At 31.5% G+C, this 13,266-nt stretch overlaps 1 protein-coding gene across 1 annotated transcript in view; it reads left to right on the top strand.

Moving 5' to 3' along the window:
* Positions 1–13,266, top strand: part of LOC131854348 (uncharacterized) — an 82,721-nt gene that overhangs the window by 9,960 nt on the left and 59,495 nt on the right. The gene's annotated exons all lie outside the window — the stretch shown is intronic.

Raw genomic sequence — 13,266 nt, 5'->3', positions numbered from 1 at the left:
TAATCGGGTTCTTAGATTTTTTTAACATTTTTGTATTGTCCACAAAATCTCTGTTTACCCTATGGTTGACTAAGAGAAAGCCTTAAAATTCAAATTTTCTAATAAATAAATAATATTATAATAAAATATATTAGACAACCATATTTTTATACATTTTTGTTCTACGTATCTAGAAAACAGCAAAATTTGGTCATTATATAACTATACTAGAAACTCGCCCCGACTTCGCCCGGGTGTACATGCACTATACATATAAACCTTCCTCTTGAATCACTATATCTATGTATTAAAAGTTACCTCTTCAAAATCCGTTGCGTAGTTTTAAAGATTTAGGCATACATAGGGATGGACAGACAACGACAGCGACTTTGTTTTATACTATGTAATGATGATACGGAATCCTCTATACAAAAGATCGATACCCACTTGATTGATAAGTAATCAAACATGAGGATACAAATAAACAGAACCATATGAATACATACACATATGCTTACTAATATTATAAACATGAAAGCGTGTCTGTTTGTCATCTGTTTACGACTAAACCGCTGAACGGATCCTAATGAAATTCGACATGAAGGTACATGCTTCAGTACAAGATTAGAATTTCTCGATTGAAACTCTATGTTTTACTTGTTTAAATACTTAGTTTCAGCCTATAGTACAGAGCAACAAATCACTTATGAAAATGGCCGAGTTAGAAGAATTGACATTTTTTATTCTGCCACCCACAACAGTTCTACATTTTCGTAATCAATTAAGCGTGCGAACTATTACAAAAGAACGGACATTATCGATTATCTCAATAAGAAAACAGACGAAGTCGCAGGTAGAAGCTAGTGTAAATGAAGCGGAGATATCATGAAAGAGAGGTTTCTTAGGATTTTTTAAATATATATGATAAAAATAATTTAAATGTGAAATTTTACAATAGGAATGTTGAATGTAATTAACAGATATTTTGTTAAAAATATACAACTATAAAATTTTAACATTTTCTTGTGGAAACAAATACTACATATCTACTACATGTTTAATTTTATTGTAGCCTCAATTCAAAATAGTTGAAACGTACTATAAAATCTTATGAAAAACATTTGCATTGTTATTTACGCGTTGTCTATTTTCTTCTTATCAACTGAAAGAAAGAAAATAAACTATTTCAAATTCATGTTCTTTCAGTTCAGCGTTGCAGACGAACCGTATTATTCCTTTCTGGCTTTTCTGATTTTCTCAACAAAGCGAGATGAGCTCCTATAAATTCTTCAGCAATACAACAGGATGTACAAGATAAAAGAGGAGAATTACACGCCCCCATCTTTAGATTTAAGGACTACTTAAATGACAACTCGTATTTGATTTTATTGAATTGGTCATATACTTCAATATTTTGCCAGACGCGGTTAGATTTAAAACGTTTTTTTTTTGTTTAACTAAAATGAGAATAAAACCAACGCTCTACATGAGGCAAAGAGGCTATTATATAAATATTGTAAATACATTGTGAATAAATTGGCTTTAAAAAAAAAAGAAATTCAATTGAGTTTTTTGCTAGTTCTTCTCAATTGAATCTTTATACTGAACTGGACGGTAGGGAAAAAATTATAATATAAAAAATTTTACGTTCATAAGCGGCTACAATGTCCTGAAAATGAATAAATGATTTTTGAACTTGAATAATTATATATATCATACATGCATCATTATTTGCCATTCCGAATGACTAATGTATCATGTTTCCATACACTAAAATTTCATTGACATATCATGCCATTCATGCTAAAACACAGCTCACAAAAGAAAGCTACAGTTGAAACAGTCTAGTCTAATATAAAAAAATATATAATATCAAGAAGTTATGATGTACATATTTCTTATTGTGTATTTAATATATTGACTTTAATGGATTAGTGCTAGTTGATAGTTTATATTCCGCAATTTCAACTTAAACTGTAAACTTCATTCAAAAGAGCAACACGCAAGTATATTGCTCGTTCTTCTTGTGATGAGACAGCTTTTCAAATAAGCGGGAGATTAAAAAAAGTTAAAGTAAAATTTTTAGTTTATATGAATAAACAATTTATATTCTGTACTATATAATACTATTCTTGGACCTTCAAATTATTTGCCATTTCGATTACAAAAAAAAACAGTTTGACTATTGGAAATGTTTTATATTCATAGTCTGCGAAACATAAAGTTTCCTATTATGTCCAATGTGGAAGACGCCTGCGAGTAATTGAATTTCCCAGGGAGACTATTAATGTTAATTAACAATGTATCCACAAGGAAAAACGACAATTCCATTGTCACGAAACCTGTTATTTAACAGATTCTGTTACGCGACTCTAATTGTATATTTAATATTTTTCTTCATGTTTTATGTATAGGAATATTGTCACGAAATCTGGAATGTGTTAAAGATTGAACGTCTGTTTTGAAAAGTCGACTTTCTTGCCACCAGGGGAAAGGGGATTGTTATTAATTTGGTAAACAGATGAGTTTATTGCTAGCAATGTAGCATATCAGGTTGAATTACTGGAAACCATCGTGATAAATTCCTGGTAAATTTGCCATGTTGGGCTAACTGACCCTGCTGTTCATCTTATCATACTCCACTGGTGCCTCGCCAGCATATACCGTTAGCGCAGATGGATATACCATTCTATTATAATTCATTAAGAGAATGGAAGAGATGGGGGAATGGGATTGTTAGTAATGGGGAACAGTAGCCTCATTGCTAACAATTGACCATGTTAGGTCGACCTCCACACGGTCCTCTCTGGAACCATAGTGGTTAATTCCTAGTGAATTCATCACGATGGGTTAACGGACCTAATTTCATGCTGATCCTATCATCCTTCATTGATGCATTGACAGCGTAAACCGTTAGCGCAGGCGGGTGCAACATTTCATTATCATCCATAAAAAAAACATTAAGAGACTTACTAGCCACTCTTATCTATCTTTAATAGAAACTAAAAATAATCATTGATAATAAAGTATACTTAACTGGATTGCATAGTCTTCCTCGATTAATAATTCTATAGCTGTATAGGATGTATGTTTTATTACCTTTTTTTGTTTTGAAAATGTATTAGCTTTTTAAAAATAATGCCTGATTGGAAGGTATGTGACACGTGAGATGCAGTATAATTCTATACTAATTCAGGTGGCATAAGTATTCATATTATATGTTTGAACTAATTTTCACAATTATGTAGGTACCACTTAACTCTGTAACACAACTTAAGATTGCAATAAACATACATATATAACTTGGTGTGCCTGCGGTTTCACGCGGGTGAATTTTATAGCCTATGTATTATTCTAATGTATAGACTGTATTTTTGTAAGATTTTATTAAAATTCATTCATTTTTACGTGAAAGAGTAACAAACATCCATTAATTTCTCGATCCATACTGACAAACTTTTGCGTTTATAATATTAGTAAGACTACAAACTCTACTTATGTTCAGACTAAATAGCGCTGTATAGTCATAGCTATTTATTAAAAAACTTTGACGGTCACTTATGAAAGGACTCTACCCTGATATGATCACGAGTTCTACACAACTTGTCAGGTAAAACTTGTAAAACCAACGACATATTTGAAATAAAAAGACTTAAAATACGTACTTCTACAGTTGAATGAGTTTCATAAAAATACTCATAAGTATGTAGATAAGATATTATTCCTAATGAAATTCTGAATATCTTTGTGATGCTACTCTTTTATATCTTTAAAGGAAAGCGCTTGTTAAAAAATCGTAGCTATATTTTGAAGTTAATGATAGAGAAGAAAAGAATAAAATGGAATTAGCAACACAAAGGCGAGCTGGGGACGAGACTCGAATAAATTACCCATACATACACATGACTTTTGCTCGTACCTTTAGTTATTCCGCGGCGAAAATTTATTACGTGACCGCGTAATTCTAAAAGAATGCTATTCACTAACTGCAATAAAATAACATATATATCATTTTTATTGTTAACTTCAAATTAGACTGTTGTTAAATTGAAAAAAATTAGTTCAGGGCGCGTTGGAAATAGTTGATAGTATGTGTATCACAACGAACTGCTTGGATGTGATCGTTAAAACCATTAAAAAACCGCAAAATTGTAAATTAAATTATAATTATATATTCTCTTCTTATTATAATTACGATATAATCAGTGGTATAATGATATTGCGAGGAGAGAAACAAAAGAAAATCATAATATTTATGTTCTCAAGAACAATTGTCTTTTGTTTTTCTTTTTTTGAAATTTATGAAGAAAAGGTTTTAATAATTATTTTTGTTGGAGATTCCAGCAGGTAGTATTCGTGTACTTATTATTTAATTTGTATTTGATCCCGTTACTAAAAAACCTTGGCTCTTTAGAACGTTATTTAGTATTCTATAACTAGAAAATATGTTTATCTGGTAACATACATACCTACCTAAACATACATACATATTACAACAAACCGAAACAAGTAGTCATAATTTGGAGCTCTATGGTGATGTATAAAATAGGTCTATTATTAATAATCAGAAATGTTTTTTGTGTTGCGTCTCTACCAGCGCCATAATGAAACTTGCTTATAAAATATAATATAGAAGACGCAACGTCGATCGTGACCAGAAGCAATGTAGGTCATTGTATTTTGTAGATAGCAGAATTAATTGAAAAAAGGTTCTTTTTTTGTTTCTATAAATAGGATTTATTGTATTCACAGATTTCATAATCCGCTTAATCGAGCCGGAAATTGAACAGATATAAAATTATAAAATTAAATTTCATTTTTCTTCATCAATTGGACGGTGGAATGTAAAATATAAATTCTTTCAAAGAAACTTTATATTGTATGTATAAAGAGTTTTGTAAAATGATACATTTTGTACTTTCATATTATAGACGTAGATATTCTTCTTTAGTCGTACACTCTTGACAGAGTGGTCGTAGCTTTCAAGATGGTATCTATTTGTTATACTTATAAATGTATAAAAAAATATAATATATAAGGCCCGGCTTCACTTCGTTATACTCCTTATAATTGTAAAAAAAAATAGATATAAGGCCTGGCTTCATACAGTCGTTTTAAAGGATCTCTTCTTTATTATCATCATCATCGCAGCCCGGATCCAACATGTATAAAAAATATAATATATAACGGCCATCTGTCCTACGGCTTATGTCATACAGTTGTTTTAGAAGAATCTCTTCGTTATTATTGATGGGACCCATAGTTAGCGACCACGTCTCTGTTCCGTAAGTAATTGTAAAAATAATTAGATAAAAATTAGATATAAGGCCCGGCTTCATACAGTTGTTTTAAAGGATCTCTTCGTTATACTCCTTATAAATGTATAAAAAATTAGATATAAAGCCGGGCTTTATACAGTTTTTTATAGGATGAATATTGAGTGGTGCAACTGCTAATGTCAACTGTTATACGGTATACGCTGGCAGGGCACCAGTAGAAGATGCTTAGTAAAATGTGGATGAAGTCAGTCTAGATATCCCATTGTAATGAACTCAACAGGAATGTTTCCACTGGAGACCACGAGGATGTTGACCTGACATGATTTTTAAAGATGATAAAGCAATGGCATTCGCCTACGCTATCGGTATACGCTGGCGGGGCGCCAGTGGAGGATAATAAGGTAAGCATAAGGTCAGGTCAAGTAGCCCATTATAATAAAATCATCAGGAATTTACCATGATGGTTTCAATGGGGAACTGCATGGAGACGGACCTTTAACATTATTAACAATGGACATTACTAACAATCCCCTACATGGCATATTACTAGCAATGAGACCACTCGACTCAATTACCATCAATATTTTTTTTTCAAGTGGCTCCACTGAAAATCAGCGCTGTAGTGATACGCTGCGGCACCAGCTGAGTGGAAGCCTTTTCAGCATAGCGGAATATTAGTTTTTAAGTTTTCTTTTTTACTCTGTACTATGATGCTGAATAAATGATTATTATTATATCTTCTCGCGCCCATATAGTTGGTATTGTAGACTTCACACGAGTGAATTTCTTGCAGAGTTCATTATTAAAAAAAAAATTGCTGATGTTATCTGCTGACAATGTAATTATCTGAAGGAGCGGGCAATTCATAATTATATACATTTAAAATGTAGCTTATTAAATCTTTTATCGACGGCGATGGTCACGGGTTTGATATCTTGCACGGTGCAAACATGTATTCATGAGTATCATTTTTTATAACGGTCTGGGTGTTTTCTATGTATATTATATATGTATTTACAAAAATAACTAAGTATTTAGTTGTCTAGTACCCATAACACAAGCTCTGCTTACCTTGGGACTAGATGCTGTGTTAATTGTGCAGGGTTATTTATTATTTCATCTGATGACGCACTGAACCACCATTCCATTTTCAATCACCAAAATAGAAATTCTATTCGCTTGCCACAGTAGGCAGTGACGGTCTTAATCTATGTAGCATTCGAACCTACATTTGCAAACAGACACGTTATTTATAAACTTTTCCTGAGTAAGCTAAAAGGAATCCTATTACGTGTGAAGCCTGAGTGGCTGACATGACACTCGCGACGGCTCGACACGTCCGTACCCACCACTAGCGACATCTAGCGACATCTGTCATCAGAACGATGTAAGTACCCATCACGTGACGCGCGTACAAATTAAATGTTGCCATGTCAACACTTTTTTTTCATTGGCCCATTTTTTAACACACAGTGCAGTAACAGTTGAAGTTTGACACGAGAATGTGTTGCTTTATTGTAATTGTATCTACCCTTATTTACTATGTTTGATCCATCCTATTTTTATAAATTGCAAAGTGTCTGTCTGTCTTTTTATTTCATATCGTTTATGAACAAATGGCTGATTTTTTTTTTCTAAAAGGTGTGAATATGGATTGTATTACGAGCATATGATTAAAGAAACTTGCAAGATACAGCGTGACGATACATAAATACTTTCCAACTGATTTTTTTTTCTTAAAATGTAAGATACATTTTTTATTTAATTAAATCGCAGTGAAATTCTGTATCTCAATTATTTTTATACAATAGACAGACAGCCACAATAGGTCTATAAAAGTAGCTATTGAAAATTAATGGTATATTTATATTTATGAGTAAGTAAATAGGTTATTTAAAACATTCGGGTTTAATTATAGTATTAACTTTATCTTAAAACGAATAATTTTATGATAAATAAAGGCTAGTGACGAATCTAGAAACGCAAGTAGAACAAATTGGAACCTACCGACATTGACATTTGCTGTTCCAGTCACCTCGTAGCCACGGCTAGTTTAACCTAGTCGAAACATCTAGAGATGTATACCTTTATTTACCATAAAATTATTCGTGTTGAGACCCAATTAACAACATAAATTATGAGCATTTATTACTAAGACTAGACTCTCTGTTCCCCCCTAAAGGATATAGTTTATAAATATATACAATATTGTAGTAGTTATCAACATAATGGTGCCTTGATATCATTTGGTAATTATTATTGTCAGGAACAGAACAAACTTCGCCACAATTAACCTGCCTTCACAAGCGCCGACATTATAGCAAATGACTGACATTATGTGGTGTAATTAGCACAGAATTAAACTTGTAGAACTGAGAACATTTAGCTTGAGAATATCGCTCTTTACAAGTGCAACGGTGTTACCATAGTTGAAGTAATTAATATATAATAATAATATCCTAGGACAATTTGCGCAGCGCCATCTAGTCAAGCCAGCACCCAAATTAAGCAAAGCTTGTGTTATGGGTACTAGACAACTGATATAAATACATAGATAAATTTTTTTTGTAAATACATATACAATATCAACGGCCTCGATATTCTAGCAGTTTAGCACAACGTCTTACTTCCGATAATGATTCTTACTTCGAAAACGAGACAATATAAGAAAAAGTAAAGTAAAAAGCTACTCGAATAAGATGAAATTTTGCGTACACCAATTCCCGTATGACACAACTCTGAATTAGACACTAAATTTTAGAAATAGAACCAAGAACATATAAAGATATACTGGTTTGGACCCTCCTACTTTCTACTTATTTATATTATACTAACTACGCGCGTAGCTTCTTTTTCAGTTATTTTTTTGTACATAAGAAATAGTTTGTCCTGGTAACATAATCAATCTTTTCCTCAAATTTCTTTGCAACAAGAAAAGGTAATATAGGGACAGATTTTCGAATTTACAATATCGTGTATGCAATCAGCATGATACAAGCTTATTCCCGTAATGCAATGTCACATCACATATTCACTGACACGAGAATAATGGTTGTTTCTGTCATTGACAACATTACATACGAATGCACTCAGTGAATACATTATAATTAATGATCCATTTAATTTTTAAAACTACACGATAAATAGTGATGTATATTCAATCTGAAATACATAAATCATTTATCAATTTAGGACATTTTTTAACTGTTTTTGGTAATTAATTTTTTACCCCTATTTTCCAGTTAGTAGCTAGAGACTCAACTAAATTTCTTAAAGCCAGTTTGTTCACATTTTATGCTTCTATATCTAACATTAAATGAAAATCCCTGCATGAATAACTATTGCCATGTACTTTTGTTATTTAAGTATTCCTTTAGTGAGTAATAGGCTTTGCTCAATATATGTCATTTAACAGATGTTTTACATTTAATATAAAGTAATAATATTAACATTGTTTATAAAATTAAAACTATCGCCTTCCGGCGTCGTAAAATTATATTTTTATTATAGCTAAGTTTAAGATATATTGCTCTATAAAGATAGGATTCAACGCCTATAATTTACGAGGAATAGCACATAATAGGCATCCAGTGACGGTTCCGATCTTAATAAACCCGACAGTTCTCGCTTTATATTTAGAGATTGAATACGATGTATCGATAAATGGTTTATTACACATAAATTGATCATAAATAATCTTAAAAAAACATATATGACAATGTATATAGAAGAACGGGATGTACCTGATAAAGGCATAGGTATGTTTAGGTCATCACAACACTGTGTGATTGTAATTTAATTGTTATATAAAGAAATAAATTTTACTTTCATTTTCAAAACATTGTTTACAACTATATATATTTGTCAGAGTGTTAATATTTTTAATTTATGTCAATAGTTTTGTACATAGATTTTGATACAGTGTCGTGAGTTCAGCAGAGCTTGTGTTATGGATGCTAGACAACTGATATAAATACATAGATACATATTTGATCACATCACCGAGGCCGTCGAGATATAAAACTAATATGCTTATAATACATCAATATAATTTAATTACAAGTACTAATTATATCATTTTTGTATGAAGAAGTAACATTTACAATACATTACATAATATGAACAAATAAATCTATGTTATAACTTCATACCTACAAATAAACAAGCCTCTGAAATATATAACATCGACAATCGATAATATAAAACCGCATATTTCCCATCTCTGTAGTCCAGCTCTCTCGCTGCGGTGAGCGATGACAACACTCAATCATCGAGGCACATCCCTATCCCCGTACATCCACAAGACGAGAATTGAGTCCGGACAGTGTTTATCGTGAACCGATGACTGTCTGAACTCGAATGGGGTTATTAGAGAGGATATTTTATCGATATCAAGACCGTCATTTGGGATATTACTTTTATACTTGCCTAAAAGCCTTGAAACAGTTTCTCGGCTGTCAATGCGGAATTAATTATAAATGTAAGTAACTTTTCAATGGACTGGCATAACAGAATAACAGCTAGGTTCCTAATTATTAGATGTTATTTTGTTGTTTAAGTTATATTTTGACTAAAATCAATAGCAAAATCAAATCATTGTTTGTCATTTAAGTTAATAGTTGAGTGAGTAATAGGCTTTGTTCAATAAATATGATTTAACAGACGTTTTAAATTTATTTAATGGTAATTCCAGTATATGTACTTTGGTATCTTATTATAAATTTTTATACCCATTCCCTTAAAATAGTGATTGACTTTTTCTAATCGGTGGTTTGTATTCACACACTTAAACTTAAATTGTAAGTAAGAATATTATAAAAGAGCATGTTCCGAATTCAAAAGTGCTTCAATGTAAGTTTATTTGAATAAATGATTTTCTATTCTATTCTATTCTATTCTATTCTAAACAATACTTAAGTATATACAGTAAGGAAGGTTACTTTATTAAACTAATTGTCAGTTACTTTATACAAATACTACAAAGAGGAAAGATTTGTTTTTTGTCTATTTGCATTGAATAGGCTCTGGACCTAATAAAGTATAATACCGATTCGAATAAAAATTTAACCATTAGAATCTTACATTATACCTGATGAGCATAGGTGATAGAATAGTTTCAAAAACGTTAGGGATCCGTATGAAAAGTTCGATAACCTGTACAAAAAAAATCCAAAAAAATATATCTTTATATCGTGTGCGATATGGAAATTATTGAGTATAGAGTAAAGTGATGTATTACAATTTTACACAATAGAGCAAAGTATGTACTACAATTTTATAGAGGACATTAATATCAAAGAGTGCATGTGTTTGTGACGATGGCGAAATGAAGATGAAGTCACTCTGAATTCATCTCGCATTGACAACTATGGTCAACTTGACATGGCACATAATGAGCTATGTGTCTCCATTACCAGTCTCCACTCCGGATAATTCCCTACTCCACGCCAATACTTCTTAAATCATAATTTCACTAGATATCCATCTTAAATCGAACAAAAAATGTATAGTCCTATTTAATTATATATTTTTTAATTTTCTAAGGAAAGATAAAGATTAAACTGTAAAGAACAATGCTTGAAGAAAGAGAGGAATAATATAAAGCAGGTTCTATTCAAGTGCACACATTTCTTAATTGCATTAATCACGAGATTAAAGCAAGTATCCAATTAGTACTAGGGATGGACAGAAGTACTTAAATAATTAAAAGCAGTCAAGTGGAAATGTAGAGACGCACGCACCCTGTACGTAATTACTTTTTTTTACAAATACAAAATAGTAACTACTTACGGATCTTTGTTTTACTACCGAGTGGTAAAATAAATATATACATAATGACATTAAGCGGTATAGCATACTGCTTTTCTTCATTTTGTTGCCGATTCGATACCTCAAACCATGCAAACATTTGTTTATTTATGGATATGATTGTACAGGTCCGGGTGTTTTCTATCTGTATTAAAAAAGAAATTCTCTTCGTGGTCTAGTATACATAACACAAGCTCTGATTGCGACTAGATGGTGCTGTGTCAATTAAATTCTGAAAGTGAATTCCATATCCGACATTAGTTTTAGATGTTTGGTACTCTATCTATTTATATATACGGCTATACGCGTTTGAATGAAATTGAAGGTTATAAACAATAAAGTCATTTTAGATATAATGATTTTATATATATAATTATCATCATCTGATGGTACTTCATGGGACTTATTACTTTATACAATTTGATTTTTACTTTGAATTCATACTATTTTGTTTCATTCTGATACCATTAACACATGTGAGACCACAAATATTCAGTACTGACCACCTGACCACCCCTATAGGATCCATTACAACCTTCTCTATTAGTGATCAAATTCCGACCGATATTGAATCTACACTCATATTGCGACACGTGTTTCGACTCTAAACAATGTATCATCAGGCAATAAATAGAACTCGGATATAGCTTGGAAGCCGTACTGTTAACTGTTCGGCGATCAGACTACGACTACAGCGGTTTCATCTCCTACGTGCTAACGGAAATAAAAACAAAATAATATAAATTGATTTTGAGTAATGAAATGGACTTCCGTAAAATAACACCTAATTCAGTAAAATATACCGACGTTGCTGATGTATATATATTTTGCTCTTTTTGTTTCGTTTTTATTTTTATACCTTCATTGTCTTCTTTATTTTTTAAAAATCTTGCATTTAAATATTTTAGCATATTTAAATGTAATATTTTTTAAATTTTATTACACTAACTAACTAATATAAGTAACGTTATAGCATGTACCTATATGTTGGAATTATATATAGGTGGAGGTCGTTGATGTTCGCAACACACATTTACACTTCCTCTCTCATCGTTTCTTCAGTATTTTTTTATGTTTCTGTTTCAAATAAATAAATATTAAAAAAATATTTCGCTTGTGATACCGCTCATGTTGCCATTCCCGCAGACTGAGATATCACGCGCTTATGTGAAATTTGTGTATTTTTATTCAATTAATTTTTTTATCTTCGGAACTATATTAGCAACACTAGACAACAGAAATTTATGTGAGTTGGTACTGTGGCCGCCTCTCCTCACACAAGCAAATATTGTAAGCATTAAAGTAGTGCGCAAACCTTGTCCAATTATCTCTAAAACTTTAATAAACTTATTTGGAACTTTGCGTTAACTCTGCATTCATCCTTTGACTCACCCACAGCAATAAACATTCCACTCTCTCCACATAGAGCAATTTTCATAATTTAAAGGTATCCTAATAAATACTTATTTTATATTACATATTTCGTTACATGCACCACCTATTTTTTCTCTTATAGTTTAATATTCTACCAAAAGGTTGTCTCGAAGAGATTAATTGATGATATTATCACGTTTTATATGTTTTTTTTTTTAATTAATACTTTTCTTTACCTGGTAAAATGTATTTATAAATAAAAACTTTCATAGTCGAGGGGATTAGTTTACTTCCTTAAAATAAAAATTGCATTCGACACTGTATATTCCTCTAAATTTATAAGAACAGAGTTTTAATAACTACAATTTAATAATTACATTGTAAATTCTGAGGAATTTCGTTCCATGACTACTCAGATTTTGGGATCTAAATGAGTAGGTTTTCTGTATTAGAGGTGGAATTTTCAAAAAGTGCATATTAAGTTTCAGGGTTTCAGAGGTTATGGCAAACGTTTACTATCAAATGAGTTATGTGATTATTATTATTTTTATGTAATTGGAATAGCAAATATGTAAGCTGACGGTACATGTAATAGTAAGTGGCAACCGTCGCCTATATACATGAATAGTACACTACGGACATCATGACATTATAATGCTCGTGATAGAACCCGTGCGTTGCTATACTTAAGACTGAGCTATCATGTCTCATATCCTGTTATTTAATTGCTTAATCTGACCCTACAACTGAAAATTATTGAAGCTAACAAACAGTTAGGCGTCTGGAATAGGTGAGAATGAAGGACTCACGGAGATAACTTTTTACA

This window comes from Achroia grisella, unplaced genomic scaffold (genome assembly GCF_030625045.1).
Source record: "Achroia grisella isolate CSIRO2021 unplaced genomic scaffold, CSIRO_AGI_Agris_v1 utg976, whole genome shotgun sequence".
Taxonomy (NCBI): Eukaryota; Metazoa; Arthropoda; class Insecta; order Lepidoptera; family Pyralidae; genus Achroia; species Achroia grisella.
This window is presented reverse-complemented; position numbering and strand designations above follow the sequence as displayed.